The sequence below is a fragment of the Heterocephalus glaber genome, unplaced genomic scaffold (genome assembly GCF_053883595.1).
Source record: "Heterocephalus glaber isolate CG9 unplaced genomic scaffold, H.glaber_assembly_v1.0 deba00001472, whole genome shotgun sequence".
NCBI lineage: Eukaryota > Metazoa > Chordata > Mammalia > Rodentia > Bathyergidae > Heterocephalus > Heterocephalus glaber.
In genome coordinates this window covers 25387501-25392500 of record NW_028258315.1, presented here as the reverse complement: position 1 = coordinate 25392500, position 5000 = coordinate 25387501, and the positions used below count along the sequence as shown (strand labels likewise).

General features: G+C 71.8%; 2 non-coding genes across 2 annotated transcripts; both read left to right on the top strand.

The window, feature by feature from the left end:
* Positions 1-1252: 1252 nt before the first annotated feature.
* LOC147826280 (5S ribosomal RNA) lies at positions 1253-1371 on the top strand. Its single transcript, XR_015439693.1, has one exon. It is a non-coding gene; the product is annotated as a 5S ribosomal RNA (ribosomal RNA).
* Positions 1372-4057: 2686 nt separating this feature from the next.
* On the top strand, positions 4058-4176 carry LOC147826279 (5S ribosomal RNA). Its single transcript, XR_015439692.1, has one exon. It is a non-coding gene; the product is annotated as a 5S ribosomal RNA (ribosomal RNA).
* The last annotated feature ends 824 nt before the right edge of the window (positions 4177-5000 follow it).

The following is a 5000-nucleotide window of genomic DNA, read 5'->3' as shown; positions in this document are numbered from 1 at the left end:
GGGTCAGTGGAGGGGGCATAGGCTGCCGGCTCCCCGGGAAGAACGGAGGGCCCCGGAGTGCGGCTGCGGGGGGGGGGGAAGCCCCCATGTGCGATGGCCTGGAGGCTCCCCTCGGTCGGGCTGCGGCTAGGTGCTGGCTCCCAGCGGGAACAAAGGCCACTACCGCGAACAGCCAGCTCATCCACCCTGGGCTTCTGAACGAGCGAGCACAGCGCAAGCCTTGGCCTATTCGTGATTGCTGGACCGAGTGAGGAAAAGAACCACCGGCCCGCTCCGGGGCAGGTGACATCTCAGGGGTCGCGACAGGAACCCTCCCGTGAGTCTGCGGGGGCCCGAGGAGGGGGCTGGACAAAACCAACAGCGAGTCACCGAGCGCCAGACAAGCAGGCCTCGGTGGGTGAAGAAACATGTCCCACACACGTGTACTCCCAGGCACTCTGGGAGATAAGGGGCGACGAAGGCCCCTTCCGGGCCGACCTGGGCCACACGGCGGCGACACCGACCCACCGACCTCCACCTCGTCTCACAGGGTTCGCAAGGGCTCCGGCGAGGGGGGGGGGCGGCGGCGGGGGGCGGCGGCGGAGGGCGGCTGGCTGTGGTGGTGGCGGTGGCGGGTGCCCGGGAAGATGGGGAGGTGGGAAGCGGGATGGCCTTCCCCAGGCAGGTGGGCGTGGGGCGGGGCAGGGGCTGGAGGATGCCTCCCGGGCCCCGCCCCCCCCCGCCCCCCCGTGGGTGCACTACTGCGGGGACTGCGGCCCACGGGGGTGGGTGGGTCGGTCCCTGAGCGTGGAGGAGCTCGGAGTGGCGCGGGCGGGCGGGCGGCCGGCCGGCCGGCCAGAAGCGGGGACGTGATGGGATGGGATGGTGGGATGGGGTGGGGTGGGGGAATCGGGCTGCCGGGGGCGGGAGCCGGCGGGTCCCGCCCCCGCGTGCCTCCACCCCGGGGAAGGGACGAAAGGGACAGGGGACCCTGGGCGGGGCGCCCGCGCTAGTGGTTCCTTGCCGCCGGGTTCCTAAGGCGAGCAAGGGGAGTGAGCGAGCGGCCCCACCGGCCCCACCGGCCCCGGCCCCGGCCCCGGCCCAGGCCCACACCGCCGACCCCCCGCCCGGTTCCCGCTCCGGTCCCTGCCTGAGTCCCTGCCTGGGTCCCTGCCTGGCTCTTTGCGCCCTCCGCTCCTGGGGAGCGGAGCAGCGGGCGCGCGGCGGGCGGCAGGCACTCGAGCTCTTAGGCAGTCGGTCGCCGGCTGCCGGCGTCTACGGCCATACCACCCTGAACGCGCCCGATCTCGTCTGATCTCGGAAGCTAAGCAGGGTCGGGCCTGGTTAGTACTTGGATGGGAGACCGCCTGGGAATACCGGGTGCTGTAGGCTTTTGCGCCCTTCCTTCCCCTCCTCTTCTCGCCTTTTGCCCGCGCCAAAGCCAGCCAACCAACCAGCCACCCAACCAAGCCACCCGCCCGCCCGCTCACCTGTCGCCCCTCGCCCTGGGCCCGCCGCGGGCTGGGCCACCCACCCGGGCGGGCTCCCCACCCCCGAGCCCTCCCACGACCGGTCACACCCAAGCACAACCCCCGCCCTACGGCCACCGCCGCTCTCGCTCTCCACGCTCCGCGTGCCCCTGCGGTGTTTCTCACACAGCTCAGCCACCAGGGGCCAGAGACCCCGGCAACACCCTGGCGCTTCCTCCAAACCAATGGGCACGCCCACACCGACCAGCCCAACCGTCCGCCCCGGTCCGCCCCGCCGTCCTACCTCGGCCCCGAGACAATGGTCCACCCACCGTAGGCACACCTGCTCCGAAGCGGGGGTGGGAGGTGGGGCGGTGGGGGGGGGGCATGCCGGGGTGTGGTGGGTGTGTGGGGGGGCAGTGTCCCAACACACCCAGACCTGGGGGCCATCCGGCTGCGACAAGGCCCAAGGACCTCTCGAGCCTGGAGACTGCAGACGAGGGCCCGAGGCCCACCCCTCAACCCCGCCCCCCCCCCACCGTGTCCCCCAGGTGGGGTGGTACTTTCCGCCAGCCACCTGCCTTCCTTCCCAGGCCAGGCCTCACCTAGCCCCTCGGAGCCCGCCTGGCTACAGGCAAGCAGCGCTCCCCACGGTAGTTGTAGTTCCGGAGTTCCCGGGCAATTCCCTCCATTCATTCCCTCGCCCGCCCCGCCCCTCCGGAGCCCAGCCGGCTTTGGTCACCACTCACCTGTCCCGGGCCCGCTTTCTCTCTGGCCCACACCCGCTCCTCTGCTGCCCCCCTCACCCAGGTCCTCAGGGGCGCCCTCCCTTCCCCTCCACTCCTCTCCCCTCCCCACCCCTCCCCTTGACCAAATGCAAAGTCTGACTCCTGCTCACCCCTTCACTCCCACTCTCCTTTCAACGGCTCCTCTCCTCTCCTCTCCTCTCCTCACCTGTCTTATCTTTTGTTGCCTCCCTTCCCCGCCCCTCCCCCCCTCCCCTCCCCTCCGCTGCTGTCCTCTCTTGATTTGTCTTTACTCCCACCCGCCTGCCCGCCCCGCCCCGAGTCCCCCTGCCTCGCCCCGAGTCCCCCTGTGTCTCTCCCGCTGGAAGGGCGGAAAGTCCGCCCGCTTCCGCCCCCAACCCCCCATCCCCCACCCCCGCTCCATGGTGGGCACACTCCTCCCCGACGCCCCCCCCCCCCAACCCCGCCGCCACTCCCGCTGCCCCTGGAGTTGTCACAAACCTTCCTCGCGTGAGACCCCTGAGGACCGACCACTCACGATCCTTAGCTCAGGGAGGGCAGGTGGACCGGTGGGTGGGTTCCCCCAGATGCGCTGAGAGCAGAGGCGGCTGGGTCAGTGGAGGGGGCATAGGCTGCCGGCTCCCCGGGAAGAACGGAGGGCCCCGGAGTGCGGCTGCGGGGGGGGGGGGAAGCCCCCATGTGCGATGGCCTGGAGGCTCCCCTCGGTCGGGCTGCGGCTAGGTGCTGGCTCCCAGCGGGAACAAAGGCCACTACCGCGAACAGCCAGCTCATCCACCCTGGGCTTCTGAACGAGCGAGCACAGCGCAAGCCTTGGCCTATTCGTGATTGCTGGACCGAGTGAGGAAAAGAACCACCGGCCCGCTCCGGGGCAGGTGACATCTCAGGGGTCGCGACAGGAACCCTCCCGTGAGTCTGCGGGGGCCCGAGGAGGGGGCTGGACAAAACCAACAGCGAGTCACCGAGCGCCAGACAAGCAGGCCTCGGTGGGTGAAGAAACATGTCCCACACACGTGTACTCCCAGGCACTCTGGGAGATAAGGGGCGACGAAGGCCCCTTCCGGGCCGACCTGGGCCACACGGCGGCGACACCGACCCACCGACCTCCACCTCGTCTCACAGGGTTCGCAAGGGCTCCGGCGAGGGGGGGGGGCGGCGGCGGGGGGCGGCGGCGGAGGGCGGCTGGCTGTGGTGGTGGCGGTGGCGGGTGCCCGGGAAGATGGGGAGGTGGGAAGCGGGATGGCCTTCCCCAGGCAGGTGGGCGTGGGGCGGGGCAGGGGCTGGAGGATGCCTCCCGGGCCCCGCCCCCCCCCGCCCCCCCGTGGGTGCACTACTGCGGGGACTGCGGCCCACGGGGGTGGGTGGGTCGGTCCCTGAGCGTGGAGGAGCTCGGAGTGGCGCGGGCGGGCGGGCGGCCGGCCGGCCGGCCAGAAGCGGGGACGTGATGGGATGGGATGGTGGGATGGGGTGGGGTGGGGGAATCGGGCTGCCGGGGGCGGGAGCCGGCGGGTCCCGCCCCCGCGTGCCTCCACCCCGGGGAAGGGACGAAAGGGACAGGGGACCCTGGGCGGGGCGCCCGCGCTAGTGGTTCCTTGCCGCCGGGTTCCTAAGGCGAGCAAGGGGAGTGAGCGAGCGGCCCCACCGGCCCCACCGGCCCCGGCCCCGGCCCCGGCCCAGGCCCACACCGCCGACCCCCCGCCCGGTTCCCGCTCCGGTCCCTGCCTGAGTCCCTGCCTGGGTCCCTGCCTGGCTCTTTGCGCCCTCCGCTCCTGGGGAGCGGAGCAGCGGGCGCGCGGCGGGCGGCAGGCACTCGAGCTCTTAGGCAGTCGGTCGCCGGCTGCCGGCGTCTACGGCCATACCACCCTGAACGCGCCCGATCTCGTCTGATCTCGGAAGCTAAGCAGGGTCGGGCCTGGTTAGTACTTGGATGGGAGACCGCCTGGGAATACCGGGTGCTGTAGGCTTTTGCGCCCTTCCTTCCCCTCCTCTTCTCGCCTTTTGCCCGCGCCAAAGCCAGCCAACCAACCAGCCACCCAACCAAGCCACCCGCCCGCCCGCTCACCTGTCGCCCCTCGCCCTGGGCCCGCCGCGGGCTGGGCCACCCACCCGGGCGGGCTCCCCACCCCCGAGCCCTCCCACGACCGGTCACACCCAAGCACAACCCCCGCCCTACGGCCACCGCCGCTCTCGCTCTCCACGCTCCGCGTGCCCCTGCGGTGTTTCTCACACAGCTCAGCCACCAGGGGCCAGAGACCCCGGCAACACCCTGGCGCTTCCTCCAAACCAATGGGCACGCCCACACCGACCAGCCCAACCGTCCGCCCCGGTCCGCCCCGCCGTCCTACCTCGGCCCCGAGACAATGGTCCACCCACCGTAGGCACACCTGCTCCGAAGCGGGGGTGGGAGGTGGGGCGGTGGGGGGGGGGCATGCCGGGGTGTGGTGGGTGTGTGGGGGGGCAGTGTCCCAACACACCCAGACCTGGGGGCCATCCGGCTGCGACAAGGCCCAAGGACCTCTCGAGCCTGGAGACTGCAGACGAGGGCCCGAGGCCCACCCCTCAACCCCGCCCCCCCCCCACCGTGTCCCCCAGGTGGGGTGGTACTTTCCGCCAGCCACCTGCCTTCCTTCCCAGGCCAGGCCTCACCTAGCCCCTCGGAGCCCGCCTGGCTACAGGCAAGCAGCGCTCCCCACGGTAGTTGTAGTTCCGGAGTTCCCGGGCAATTCCCTCCATTCATTCCCTCGCCCGCCCCGCCCCTCCGGAGCCCAGCCGGCTTTGGTCACCACTC